Source organism: Plectropomus leopardus, chromosome 19, assembly GCF_026936395.1.
Source record: "Plectropomus leopardus strain MGB_pleo_1.0 chromosome 19, ASM2693639v1, whole genome shotgun sequence".
In the NCBI taxonomy this organism is placed as follows: Eukaryota; Metazoa; Chordata; class Actinopteri; order Perciformes; family Serranidae; genus Plectropomus; species Plectropomus leopardus.
This window is the reverse complement of record NC_142194.1, coordinates 23,789,658-23,804,321: the sequence shown is the minus strand read 5'-3', so window position 1 is coordinate 23,804,321 and position 14,664 is coordinate 23,789,658. Positions and strand designations below refer to the sequence as shown.

Below are 14,664 nucleotides of genomic sequence, written 5' to 3'. Positions count from 1 at the left end.
GATCTGAATCACTCCTGTATGTGTATATTTGACCATGTCCAAAAATAATAAAGGTGAGCATTTGTTAGTGGCCTGTACAAAACACACACACACACACACACACACACACACACACACGCGCGCGCGCACACACACACACACACACACACACACAGACAGCTGCATACAGTGTGTGTTCAGTTTGCAGGACACACAAAGGCACTTATTTCCACGTACAGTTAAACATTCACACAGCTGACTGTGTTGACTTTTCCGTGGATTAGACAAGAAGACCATGTGTGTTGTGTTTATATTCACGCAATCAAGCACACACACACACACACACACACACCATCATAGAATATAATTGCACACACTTTTGATATATTATTGAACTCAAGAGAGGAGAGGAGCAGAGGGAAATAAAAGACAGAACAGCAGAGGAGGACTTGTTGATCTCATGCTTATTTCTCTGCACTACAAACACAGTCAAGTTGTTGTTGTCAAGGTGCTGTCAAGGGTAAACATCTGTTACTGCAACTTGATTCTGGATTCTCAATGGAGTTTGCAAACAGTGGGTTAATGATGAGGTTGGAAGATCCACCTGTGTACAAATCAAGTCAGCACTTCAGTAGGTTGATCATCAGATTGATTCATCTTGGACATGTGCAGGGGGAAGAGTAGCTGCCAGTTTTAAGAACTCTCTTGTGCATATGGCAGGAAGGCTGCTCAGCCGTTCACAAGATGTGACGTCAAAGGTGCTCTGCAACAAAAGATGAAACATTACAAGCTGCACCTGTGGTTGAAATGGTATACACTTCCTATCTCCGAAGTGGGTACCATCATCTCTTCCCCCATCCCCACCATTTCATTGTTAAATGTTGTGACCGTCATGGATGAAAGGAGACTTAAAACGATCCAACACTGGATACAGTATATACTTAGCGTTTGCATCTTAAAGGGATGGTTCACCCAAAAATGGAAATTCAGTCATTATCTAAAAACCCTCATGCCAATGGAAGGTCAGGTGAAGTTTTACAATCCACAAAATGCAGCCTGATTTTCAGTCATCTCCCTAACAATTAAAGCTTATGATGACCAGGATTCAAATACATAAGAAAACCATATAATGCCTACATACTGCTTGTTCGAAGTAATCCAAGTGTCCTAAAACCCCAACATGCAAAGTTGTTTGAAAAACGGCACTGACACTATGTTAATAGCTGTAGTTTGTCCCACATTTGAGCCATATCCCACATGAGGAGCTGAAGGTTACAGTATAAAATATAGCTAAATACATGGAATCAGTGACATTTTTCAAAACTTCTCAAGACACTTGGATTTCTTTAGACAAGCGGTATGGCTAAATTTTATGGTTTATTATGTTTTTTGTTTCCTACACTTGAATTCTGGCCACTATAAGCTTAAGCTGTTTGAGAGATGACTGCCACGCCCTTTACCTGTGAAATTGCGGCTGTATTTTGTGGATTGTAAAACTTCACCTGACCTTCCATTGGCATGAGGGTGAGTAAATAATGACTGCATTTTCATTTTTGGGTGAACTATCCCTTTAACCTAAAGGTTATTCGAAGATAACATGTTTGCAACAACAAGTTACAAGTTATTTTAGACCAACTGGTATTTACTGATTTAATACAGCTCTAACTAGCATTTGACAAATATTTGACAATTCAATTCTTGAATTCAAATCTAAGCAATGGCGATATAATTGAATTTTTGACTTCTCTCAAATCCTTTTTGCTTTTTTTTGTCCTTGATAATGACATGATGGTAAAAAAGGTCAGGCAATAATGGACTTCTCCAATAAAAGAAAGCAAGTTTTTTTTGGCTGCACTCGTGCTCGATAAACCACATCTGCTGTTACTATGGTAACCACAGGTGTCACCAAATCAAGTGGGACTGAAACTTTAAGGATTATAAATCTAATCTCCAAGATGATTCCAAGTGTCACCACCTCAGCTTCACCCTGCTGGATTTTCTGGCTCCATTACCTGGTAAACATGGCAGAGAGCAATAAACTACAGGCTTAAGAAATGTAGTCAAGGTGTCATAGGGGCTTCTTACACAATGTCCATCATCTTTCTTCAGTTTGTGTTCTGAATAGAACTCGAGCAGTTGCACAATTAATAAAAATTATAAAAAACACATTTTGTATGGAAAGATGGTGCAAAATATTCAAAGATGACCAAACTTGTCTCGTCCTTACGAAGCCAAAATGTCCTCATAGTGCAGAAAAATATATTAAAACACAAACCCACATGACACATAAACACACAGCCAGAGCGCCACATACACACATTCAACACACACATACACACACACGTGCACATGGTGTTCAGCAAAGGTAAACACTGTGTATCAAAACAGCAGCTCGACGACATCATTTCCTCCAGCTTCCTCTCCTGTTTACAGTCAGACGCAGACAGAGGCAAACGGGAAAATAACAACCAGCGGAAGGCTCTACATTTGCTTTCCCACAATCCCTCTGTCCCAAGTGAAAGCACTGAATCATCAAGGACAAATAAAAAAATAAGCCTGACGTATTTCAAAACCCCACACAAGCTCTCATGAGCACGCATGTGAGAGACAGAAAGGAGAATGGAAATCTATCAGCACACTGACACAGTGCACATGCAAACACAAACTCCTTTTACACTGTCTGTGCAAAGCAGGAATATCGCACTGTTATGCTGCTTCACAGTTCTGTATATGAGTTACGATTGCAGAATGGGGGAACAGAGCTGTTTCACCATTAGGAGGTAGTAACAGCGCCAAGAAAGTGTCTGTGTCTTTTGTGTTAATTTTGGTCGGCCTGTCATACGGCAGACAGTCAGCAGGTTCATGAAACTCAAGAAACCGAGAAAAAAGCTGGTGCACTGCCAGTACTAAAAGCAGACAGGAGAATGTTGAGAGGGCTTTAATGTAATTATCCATTAGACCCCTTTGGCCTCAACAAAAGATGTAGAAGAGGCTAAAGTGAACTCTGGCAATGGAAATAGGCTTTTTAAATTTTCTATATATGCAATAGCAGATTTTTAAGTTTAAAATAAGGCATTTATTGAGCATCGAGTGCACATTACCTGTGAATATTTTTAATAATAATTATAATAATAATAATAATAATAATAATAATTTCATTTTGAAAAGATACAATGCATGTAACACTTGTGAATTGATTTGCTGTCCCTGAACATCCAAAACTGATGCTGGAGAGGTATCTAGAGTGTCACAAATGCAACCTATTCTTGTAAAAGTAAAAAGTATAAATCCTTGGCCTTCATGCATGTAAGAGCAAAAAGGAGAAAGACAGAACAACAGTTACTGCTCAAAAACAACATGGTCTGAACAGAAAACAACCAAAAAACCTTTACTGGAAGCATCGGACTGGATCAAGGACTCTTGTGTGTGAAAACTGAGCATATCTGCATAGGCAAGATTAAGCCTCAAAAAAGAGCAAAGTGATTACATACAGTTTGAAACATGTGATAGTTAAGACACAACATTTTTAGAAAGAGTCTGCAGCAGAGTTGTTACAAGAGCATCAGAGTTTATATCAGGCTGATCTACAGTCCCTCTAAAAACTTTTTATGCCTTTTAGACTTTTTCCTTTTTTTCCAACATGGAATCACACAGTTGGAAGGTTCTGGTAAACACAAGGGACTCTTTCAAGTCAAAGATTTCCAGACATTTCTGCATCTAAATAAACTACAAATAAAAAAGACTATTGCATAAGTGTCCATCTCTTCAAGTGAGCATTTAGTCACGGTAACTTTGCAGCAGTTACAGTCGTGAATAAGTGTGGATAAGGAGAAGTCCAAAGAATCCAATACTTTTGTTTCACAGTCTCATAATGCGTTTCGTTTATGGTGCGTGATGTTTCAAAGGGGGTGGGGCCTGTTTGATATGCCCTCACATCTCTTATGAAGCGAAGTTGCAGCAAACTACAAAGAAAAAAAAAACAAAAAACTTTTATAACAACTGTATGCAACCTGCTCAGCGCCAAATCCTCAGATAAAAATCATTAGTGATTAGCTGGGGAACACAGAAGATCATTTAAGCAGCTAAAGAGACAAATCTTTCCCACAGAAGTAGGTGGAGACCAAAATTGAGCTACTAGGAGAATGAATATTAGATTCTATAGGTAAACAAAAGGGGTATATCTGCTGGATGTGTGTTTAAAGCTTGTTCAACTTTCTTCAAGCAGCCAAAAAAAAAAAAAATCAATTTACACTGCTTTAAAAATAAACCACATCAATGCCAAAATAAGCCCACTTTATGAGTTCCTTATCTCTTAAACTGTCTACTTCAGTTTTCTCTTAGCTTTGATCTAACATACAAAATAAAATTGTGGTTCTTTGACTCTGCCTGTGTTTCGATATCTACTATGACATAATATCTGCAGGAAAAATGATGTAAACAGGTTTCCACTTTGCACAAAAGCCAACTGTGTAGTAAAATAGAAATCAGCCCTTTCATTCTTGCGCCATTTTTAGCATCAGAAATCAATTTTCCAGCTCTCTAGCCATTCCTCCATTAACCCTGCTACCTATGATCCATTGACACATCCAGTCATCCACCCATTCAATTTTCCATCCGTCGTTCCATCTGTGACCAGTTATAAAAGCTGATCTGAAATGAGCTACACCTTCTCATTTCTAGTTTCTTTTCCCACTGCTGTTACGAGCTTGTTGAGCCGGTCCCTGTCTGGCAGTTCATTGTACAGTGTCAGACCACAGTAATAGATCCCAATAGTGAGGAAACAAATAACACAGGACAGGAAATTGATAAGCATGGCAAATTTATCAAAGGAAACAATAAGGATCCTCTTGTTTGTGTCTCGAATAGCCCCGCTGGTGTCATCAGCTTAACTGAATTAGCACGAACGACTATGAGTAATCCTAAAACTCATCACAATTTCGTACTGTACAACTCGTCCACTGATTTGTTGTCACCCCAGCTTTAAACTTACGCAAACAGCTCATTTACACCAATTAGCTTAAGCAAAGAACATTCTGACCCTGACATAGCAGTGACTGTGATTTATAGTAATATTTGCCAACAAGATGTACTGATAGTGTACATGTATTCAGGGGATTCTTGTAATCCGAGAGGAAGGTCGTCATTGGGTTAAGCAAATCATGATGTGTAGTATCGGATGCTGTTGTTTTGATACAGTGGGAGGATGCACGTGCATGCCATCTCATCCTCCTTCCTGTTGGCGAGTAAACAGAGAGCCTCATTAAGTCACTACCTGCTGCTGCAGTGATTTGTGATGGCTAAATTGTTTTCTTCATTTATTTTTGAAGACTGTTTAATCGGTTTTTACCCGAACCTCTTCCCATAAAAGTGGAAACAAAGATCAAATAGACACAAAAGTCACAGCGACAAGTGCATGGCAACTGCATCAACAGGACAATAAAGACAACAAACAGTCATCTGCATAAAAAGGACATGAGCAGAACATTAAAATGATAACAACAGCAGCCAAACAAAATGACATTTATAGACATCATTAAAAGGACAGTCATCAAAATGGGCAGTACATGATGGTCCAAGTCCCCACATGTGTACGTCAGTTGTTCATGTATGAGCAATGGGTAAATAAAGGTCAAGGAAATTAATGAAAGATTTTTTTACTGCCTCATTGGGAGAGAGTCTATTCTTGATTTATTAATAATACCACAATTTAATGTTTTTGCCCTTTTTCATATGCATAAATCTTCATGTTATACATATGCATTATAGTGGCAAACAGTGCACATTATTTCGAGATGGATTTGAAAAAAGGACTAAATTATATTATGTTATGTCACTTTTTTCTGTTTATCTACTGCTTTCTCCCTGCTTTTTCCATTTACAAATAAATACAGAAATTTTGTACTTATTTATTCCCTGGCATTTTATTTATTCAAAAGGGACAATATTTCACAATGGATCTTTTAGAGACAAGCTGGTAAACATTGTTACAATAGTACTGTTATGGGGTTTTGTTTCGTCACGAACCTTCAGTGATACATTTGTGATGACTGGCAGGCTAGGATGTTCATTAAGCTACTTATGTTATGCTTTGAGAGATTTAATAAATAGTGTAACGCCCTAAAAACTCACAGCACCAAACTGTCCCTCAAAGCAGCCATGTTAATTAAATCGTATCGTATCGCATCACATTGCATCGCATCGCATCGCATCGCATCGCATCGCATCGCATTGCATCGTATTGTATCGTATAGCTGACAATGGGGAGAAAAAAATGGACCAGTCATGGAAAACTGGAGAAGAGCCTTGTGATAAGCAAATTATTATGCAGCCTATGTAAGATATCTATATTGATTGTGCATTCCATAATCACACCCACTTTACATGCCAGTTTTCCAGAATTTTAATTCATCTTTAATGCTCTGTTATCTATTCTTTATACGACTGCTGTAAATGTGTGTAAATATTACTAAATTTGACACGCTGAAGACCTTAGAAGAGAGATCAAAAAGGTTTTTCTCCTCCACTTACTTGCATCATCCTTTGCATCTCGCCCTTTCACTGCCTTTACCTTTAGATATTGTGGGACAGGACTTATGACCCAAATTCATTTTAAGCAAACTGACACCATTCTCCATCATCCATTTCCTCACCTTCCCTCTCATTACATAAATCACATCATTTCACTTCTCTCCCGTTCCCTTCTCTTTCAATCTTTCCCTCCATAACCCCCCCTCCCATCATTACCGCGTTAATGAGGCGAGGCGCGATTGAGATCTGTATGTAAACAAAGTGTCGCCCTGTCACGGTAGATCGATACAGCTGATGACTGCCGCGTGATTGTAGCAGCAGATTGATGGGAAATGACAAGAATGGGACCTTCTGCACACATCCAGGCTCATGGGGCATCATTAAAATGATGGGAAAAAAATGCCTACATGCGTCACTCAAGGCCTAGTGCTGAAATGGCCCTTTCCATCAAATATGAACAGGAAGTCAATGCAGCACTCTTCTGCATTTTTAATAAAGTGTGATTCAGCCACAAATGAACTATGAATAGATTTTGAAGTGGAGTTATTATTACTGCAGTCCTTGTAAAAAAAGAAAAAAGAAAGGACAGCTTTAGGAAGTCTTGACATTTCACATACTATTATTGCTGTGCATCTCTCAGGTTCAGGTTCAGGTTACTTTATTTGTACCCATAGGTAGATTGGCCATTTTAAAACGCAGGCCACAGAACAGAACAAACAGGAAACAAACAGAAAAACAATAAGTTATTTAAAGCTTCCTATCTCTCCCCCTCTCTCTTCTTCTCTCTCTCTTTATCTCTTTATTCCTTTATGTCATTACTGTAATTTAATTGTTATTTATGACATCTATTGCACAACTATACGTCCTGGAAGAGGGATCCCTCCTCAATCATTCTTGCTGAGGTTTCTACCCCCCCACCCCATACAGTTTTTTTTGGGCAGAGTTTTTGATGTGAAGATCAAAGGACAGAGGGATGTTGTCTGCTGTAAAGCTTTCTGAGGCAAACTGTGATTTGTGATAATGGGCTTTATAAATAAAATTGACTTGACTTGACTATCATAGACAGTCCCTTTTTGAACATATTAATATTTACACCATTGAATATATTATCCCATTACGACTGAATATGAGAGAAGAGGAGGCTTTAACTTTCTTTTCCTACATTGTCACCAGGAAGTATGCGTCACAGTCTCAGTGGGAGACTCGTTTCGGTCCACCCAGGGAAGGAGATTAACATGTTTTTCTAATTTGATCATAGTAATTTCATGAGTCTGTCAACAAGTGGCCTCCATAGTAGTGACGGAGGCTGGTTGCAAAGTGGTCTTTAATTTTGGCTGTCAATCTGAGAAAGAGAATGAGTCACAGCAAGCGCAGAGCAGTGGCATTCGATCAGTTGGCTGGCGTGTCTTTGATGGAGGAGTTTGCATAGTCCTTGATTCACAAACGCAATAATAAACACATCAAATATGCATTTCCTTTCCAATCAAGCCTGTATTTCCTTTGGTTATATGCTTTTTACTTTCAGTAGCTTCACTTACTCACTTACACTCGCACTTACACATCAATTCAGTTGCTCACAACAAGTATTTCACTCGAAATATAAAGAACTAAAGAAGATATAAAGAAGGACCTCACATAAAATTAGGCCGTCTTTGCATTAGAAGGACACAAATACTTTTCAAAGTGGTGCCACATGACCAGAGAAAACAACTACAACGACAAACAACAAACAACTTATATATTGCCACACGTATGAAACAACAGTGGTCTGCTAGATCTTGCATTACAGTTTAATAGTAAACTAAAACATGTTTCTGACAACATTTGAGGGGAGAAATGAGCAACTTAGTAAAATAATCTTGGTTTATATTTGATCAGTGTTGCTTTGTTCTGCTGTTTGATCTCATTTTTTTTCCTTTTGGTCTTCCTTGTCACTGTGCAGGTAATTCATGGGCAATACGAAAATGTGGAAGTACAGCCTGTAGTTTGAGCAACAGCCCCGAGAGCCTGCGAAAATCCTCCAAATGATGTAAATTACATTATTTGGAGGATTTTTGCCAGCGGGGAAATACCTAGGCACTGGCTAGATGGAGAAAAGTTTACCACAGTTCATCTACATATACATATACATTGTTATGATACAAAGCTGGTTGAAATATTCCTTTAATAACATTTGCACTCACTCACTCACTTTTTTTTCAGCCAGCTACTTTACTAAAACTTCACTCTTTCTCCTGTTTCCCCCCTCACACTCACAGACTCCCATGGGCCTGAGAAGGAACAGGGTATAAATCAGACACACACACACACACACACACACACACACACACACACACACACACACACACACACACACACACACACACACACACACACACCTTCAACTCTTGCCCTGGATCTGTCCAGCCAAGGCACACTGTGAAATCTTCATACAAACAAACACTTTGGAAAGACTACGCAAAGAAATTACATGAACTCTCCAAAACAGCTGAAAGCTAAACATATGGTGCTTATCTACGTCAGTACAGGTTTACTGAGCATGTAGCAAAGGAGTGACAGAAGTCCCTGTTGACCGAGGGGCTATATTTCAGCGGGGTAAAAGAGCCGTTCGGAGCTACAATTGTACCCTTGAACAGTGTGGGACTTTTCAAAAAAACCACACAGAGAATGTTGCATGAACAAAACGAGTAACATATACTGTATGTTATTGTACATAACGTTTCCAAACCACTGGATTTCATACAATGTCATAGCAATTTCTGTGTACTTCTTCTTGTCTTCTTCTTAAACAAGTTGTTTGCTTACTTGCACTTGTTTTTATCTATTTAACATGCAAAATATGTAACATTTTATATCAGAATTCATAGCTAGAGCAAGAGGACAAAACTGTTTTTGGAACACTCTGAGAGTCCTGATGAACAGCAGAGAGGTGAATTATGCTGCAGAAGTGGCTGAGGCAGTTTGCTGGATGTTTGATTACTTTTTTTTTTCTGAGTCCAACTGAGTCACTGTTGGAATTAATTATAACTGATGTTAATTCAAACTAGTATATTCTGGAAAAAGGGAAAGCTACAATCTTTTCTCAGCCACCTTAAAAGCCCAGAAGGGTTGACAGGGTGGCCACATACTTCTTGAACTCAAATTTAAGAATTTTTAAGACATTAATAAAGAAAAAAAAAAGCTGCAGCTGTGTAGCTCAAGCTTACTGGGCAGACTTTAAAATGAGCATTCGCCAGGGGGATAGCAGCAGACAGTCCAGTCGACAGACAGGATGGGTCGCGATCAGAACCACTGGCACAAAAAGAATCAAATTATTGTTTGACTGGAGACATTTCGATACCACTTGGTCCTGAGTTGTTTTGGTCTTTACCATAAAGTACCGATACCAAGCCCATCACTCAGCAACTGCTTATAGTACAAAATAAATGGGAGCACAATAAAAAAATTAAATGAAAATAATAGAATTACTGCCTTGCTGTTGAATGCTCCTATGCACCAGTCAAGTTGCACTTACAGTAAATAAGCCGTGTATCAAAGTGTATCAAAGCTTGATACACTTTTCGGAGTCTTCCTTTGGAAGCAAAAAGCTTATTGTCATTTCAATTAGAGCTATCCATGTCCATGTGTCATGTATTGCAAAGTAACAACCACGACAACAATCGTGTTCTACACCGTGGTCATCTGTGGCATGGTACCCTGCTGCTTTTCTACTTTCATGTGTTGAAAATTACATTGGTTCTTGAGAAAAGAGAGCGTGGGAGCTTTTTTAACAATTTGGATTCAAATTCAGATGGCTGAATTATCTTCTCAGTCTAAGGACTTAATACAAAAAAAATGAGCTACAGCATCCAAAAGAGCAATGTCTCAAAGGATAAGACTGACATGTGGCCGCATTAGCGAAGAACATTGTATGAAAGCTCGGTCTAGAATTCTTGGGGCTACTACTATGTTGTGTCACTTTCTATATCCAGAGATAATCTTTGGGATTTAATCAGCAGATTTGAGTGTAACAAACCCTAAATGAAATACAGAAGTTGCTAGATCACATACTGTCTCTAATACTGGCACTTGTCATGACAGGAAGGGAACATATTGTAAGTGACTTTTTCATCACATTAAACTTTGTTCAATATCTCCTGATGCTACTATTGTTTTGGACTTTCTCCTGTCTGCACCAGTTGTTTAATGTATCATCTACAACATTTCACCCTCAATGGTCACCGTTTTTTATTGACACTGTTTCCTCGATTCTTCCTTTTTAAACAACTTGCTACAAGTCCTGCTCAGGCAGAGCGCCCACAAGGTGATCAACACTCACTGTACAAGGGGTGAAACTATCCGAGCCCCACATAAATACAAAGGTGAAGAAAAACAAGAGAAACTAAACAAGAGAAGTCAAAAGAGGAAAAATGCTTTTACATAACCCACCAGACATATCCCATCATAACTTGATAACTTAACAAGTGTCTGAATCACAAGGTGCAGGCAAACATCACTGTACATCAGTCCTTGAGGAGACACAGGATGATACTTTGGCCATCATTATTGAGTTGCTGTTGCATAACACAAAGTGAATCACGTTGCTGCTGAGAACACCCACATCTGCCAGGTGAATGCTCTGTTTCTCGTGTTTAATGATGTACTCTCAATAATTGCAAAGTTTTGAAAGAACACTCAGCGAGGCTCTCAGTGTATTCAAATGCTTCAATACAAAATTTGTTTGAATATAAATCATGAATAGTAAATCAAAAGTCAAACTGAAAATACAAATCCTGTTTGCTACAGAAACCAGTATATTCTTGTAGTTTTATTTATTAGTAATAGTGGCCCCTACTTTAGTCCTCTCTAGAGGACAGGAATTGTGGATGGGCACAAAAGATAGTTTGTGTACATGTAGACAGATTGTAAACATGCATTATTTCTGTATCCTTCAAGAGTCGGTAGGGAATTTAAGTCCAACGCAGGAATGGCGGACTCCGCCACTAGCAATGGAAACTACTGTATAGAGAGGTAACTGCAGAGTGTGAATTTATAGAATAGGTATTGTAGAAAAAAACATAGGCCATGAATAGCATCTAAAACGAAGTTGGATTTCACTGAAATGGTAAGGCATTAAAGTCACAGGCTCACTCAACACAATAGCTCATAGAATCTAAAAATTGGGGCTGGAATCAAATAACTAATCATTAATAGTAATTCACTTTAATTTCAACAGCCACAGAGACACTTAACCAGCCAAGGAGCTGCTGTTTGGTCTCATTCAGTGCTCTCACTAGATTTATCAATATTTCAGAGCCTCTTAGCGACTTCATTTCTAAAAAAAAAAAACAAAAGCAACTTTGTTTTTCTTTAGCAATTTATCCAGTGATCAGTGGGTGTGGGGGAGGCAGGAATACGCCTTTCACATTAGTGGGAGTTCAGTTGTTTGAGTTTCTATGGTTACTTTGACACTCTCGCTTTGAAACTTTCTGCACTATACTTCTGTGATGCACTATAGTAGAGTACCATAGCGCTCCTGCCATTTAAATGTCTTATTCAGGATTTTTCTATTGAATCTGATTCAGTGAAGTTAAGTTGTAAAATGCTTCCAGTTTTCATTTTGAAAATTAATGCATGGTGACATCATCCATATAATGTAATGTGATGACTTTTAGCAAATTTTGGAGCCAATGCTAGGAACAATATGACCCCACAATGCGATATTATCATAATACTTAGGTCATAATACAAAATTATTAAAATTTTATATGTACAATACGATGAGCAATAACATATATTGTGATATACTGCGATTTATTACCTATTTTCAACTGCAAATTATGTCACACCATATGTCACCATAATGTCACAACATCTGATTTATTCAATAATATGCTTTCAGTCTGTATATCTCATTTCAATATCATTTCAATGCAAAATGCAGCAAAATGTATCTATATATGCTGATTGATTTTATTATTTCTTTAGGCTAACAAAAGTTTAATTTGTAGTTGCAATATTAATAATTTATAAAATTTAAAAAATTGATACTATATTGATTGATTGAAATATTGACTGATACTATGTTGCCATGGAAAATATCAGGATACTATGCTATATCAATTTTTTAAAAATTGCTGAGGCCCACACGATTGATGCTATATTTGCTTGTTTAAGAAGGGGAGAAAGTGTCTTGTATCAGTGTTTGAAGGCCTATGACAGTAAGGCAAAGCCAGTTATTAACACCTTTCAACAAGAAGTTCATTTAAAGTGTTATACATAAGCCACAGAGGTTGAAAAGCCTCCAAGCTTCGAGACTATTTCCAGTTTTTACCGGTTTATAGTCTATATTAACTTACATACAACACTACACAACTTCAATGATATTTAATGGCTAAACTTCCTTTTTTAATCAGGCTAGTTTCCATAGGATCATGGCACAAATATGGGATGCTAAATGATGGACTTCCATTTTGCAGCACATCTCATCTACATGACTTTGTCTTATTTTAATTCATGAGCTCAGCCACAAACAGGTCAGTTCCTCTTTGTTTTCCAAATAACAGAACAGATCATTGCAAAGAAATGTGTTTTGATAACTGTTAAATAGATCAACTCTGCTATAATATATTCAGTGGCTCTCATGCATGCAATTAGGTATACTGCGTCACCTATTGAATTTATTTGGCATCTTCATTTTCATTATTTTCATTGCCGAGACACATTTGCAATAACCAGACCCTGTGAACCCATCTCTCATTTCCTTTGCAAGCGTGATCTCATTTCCCACGATAGCCTTGAGGCTCGGAAACAGTCTTACAACTTAGAGACAACAGAACTAAGGTTCTACATAACATGACTGGGCTGGTATTCTGTGTGTGGTGTTTATCTTACATGATGTGGAGGTTTGAGTGTTCATGCCTATGTCTATCTTTGGACCACAGACATCAATTACTTTCTCTTTCCATAATCTACAGAGCCAGCAGCTCAGCATCTGTCCTGCTGTGAAATCTGAGGACAGAGAGAAACAAGTCAATCAGACTGTTTTCCTTGATGTAGTCCTTGATATTGGCTTCCTGGCATAGATGGCTCTCTTCCTCATCAGTTGAAACACTTAGCATCATGTTAGCTCCAGGAAAGTGTTTCAATAGCAATGTAATAAAAGCACTTAGTGCTAGGAAATTTACATTTATTATACCACACTGGGATTCTTCTGTAATTTGAATGGAAATATAAACAGAAAAAAAGCAGGTGAGAGGAAGATACTGTTCTGTCTTTGACTTGAATGAGGCAGTGTTCAGTTTTTATTTTGGTCTTGAAATAAAGATTCATCAAAAGGAGCATTGTTTTGCATAAGATATTTAGCTAAAGTTTATGTCCCAGGCACACAAAAATTGTTTCCTGCCACAAAATGATACTTTTCACAGCTATTTATAGTACAAGGGTTCTTTTAAAGTGAGCTCAACTCGGAAAAAGTGAGGGCCAGAATACAAAGAAAAAATAAGAAAATGCAAAAGAACAGCTGTTTATGCAAAGGAGTAAGTGAAGAAGTATGCTTTTGAACTACTGGGAGTTTGCAATGTAAATAGTTTATCTTTTAGCCAATCTTCACTTTTTTAACAGTAATGATAAATTAAAGAAAAAATCTAATTTCCCTATGTTTTTTTTTATCTCAGATTAATAGAATTATATTTTCAGCGACAATTTTGGAAAATGCAAATGATCAGCAGATTTTACAGCATGTTTAAGTGAACAAACAAAACCATAAAACAGTTTAACAACAAAGAATTTGCATTTTTCAAGTCCATGTCCATTCTTCACTCGCTTTCTATTTTTAATTATTACTGGATTACTGGATATTACTGGATTTCTTTCTTTTTTTACGAGACATAAAAATCCTAAATGACATGCACACATGCAATAGGCTTCATGATGCCAAGTAAGAATGAAAAGCATTTGCTTTTACAAATCTATATTCTCTAAACTTCTCCTCCAACAGTGACTGTTCAATCATAGTTTAGGAACTGTAACTACGAGGGGCAGGCCTGTCAAGCTTTGGATTTCTTAAGTGTTTCACACTCACTTGTTGGAGAACAAAAAACAAAACAAAAAAACAATTGTATAGTAATCCAACTTTTTCCATAGGACTAAGGTTAGCATGATTGTTAACTCTGTTAA

The 14,664-nt window shown here is 37.7% G+C and overlaps 1 long non-coding RNA gene across 1 annotated transcript in view; it reads right to left on the bottom strand.

Annotated features, from left to right (window-relative positions):
- Positions 1-436: 436 nt before the first annotated feature.
- The window catches only part of LOC121958558 (uncharacterized), a 38,861-nt gene continuing 24,633 nt past the window's right edge, over positions 437-14,664 (bottom strand). The window contains exon 4 of the long non-coding RNA XR_006106855.2: positions 437-742. This is a non-coding gene — a long non-coding RNA (uncharacterized LOC121958558). The remainder of the gene's footprint in view (positions 743-14,664) is intronic.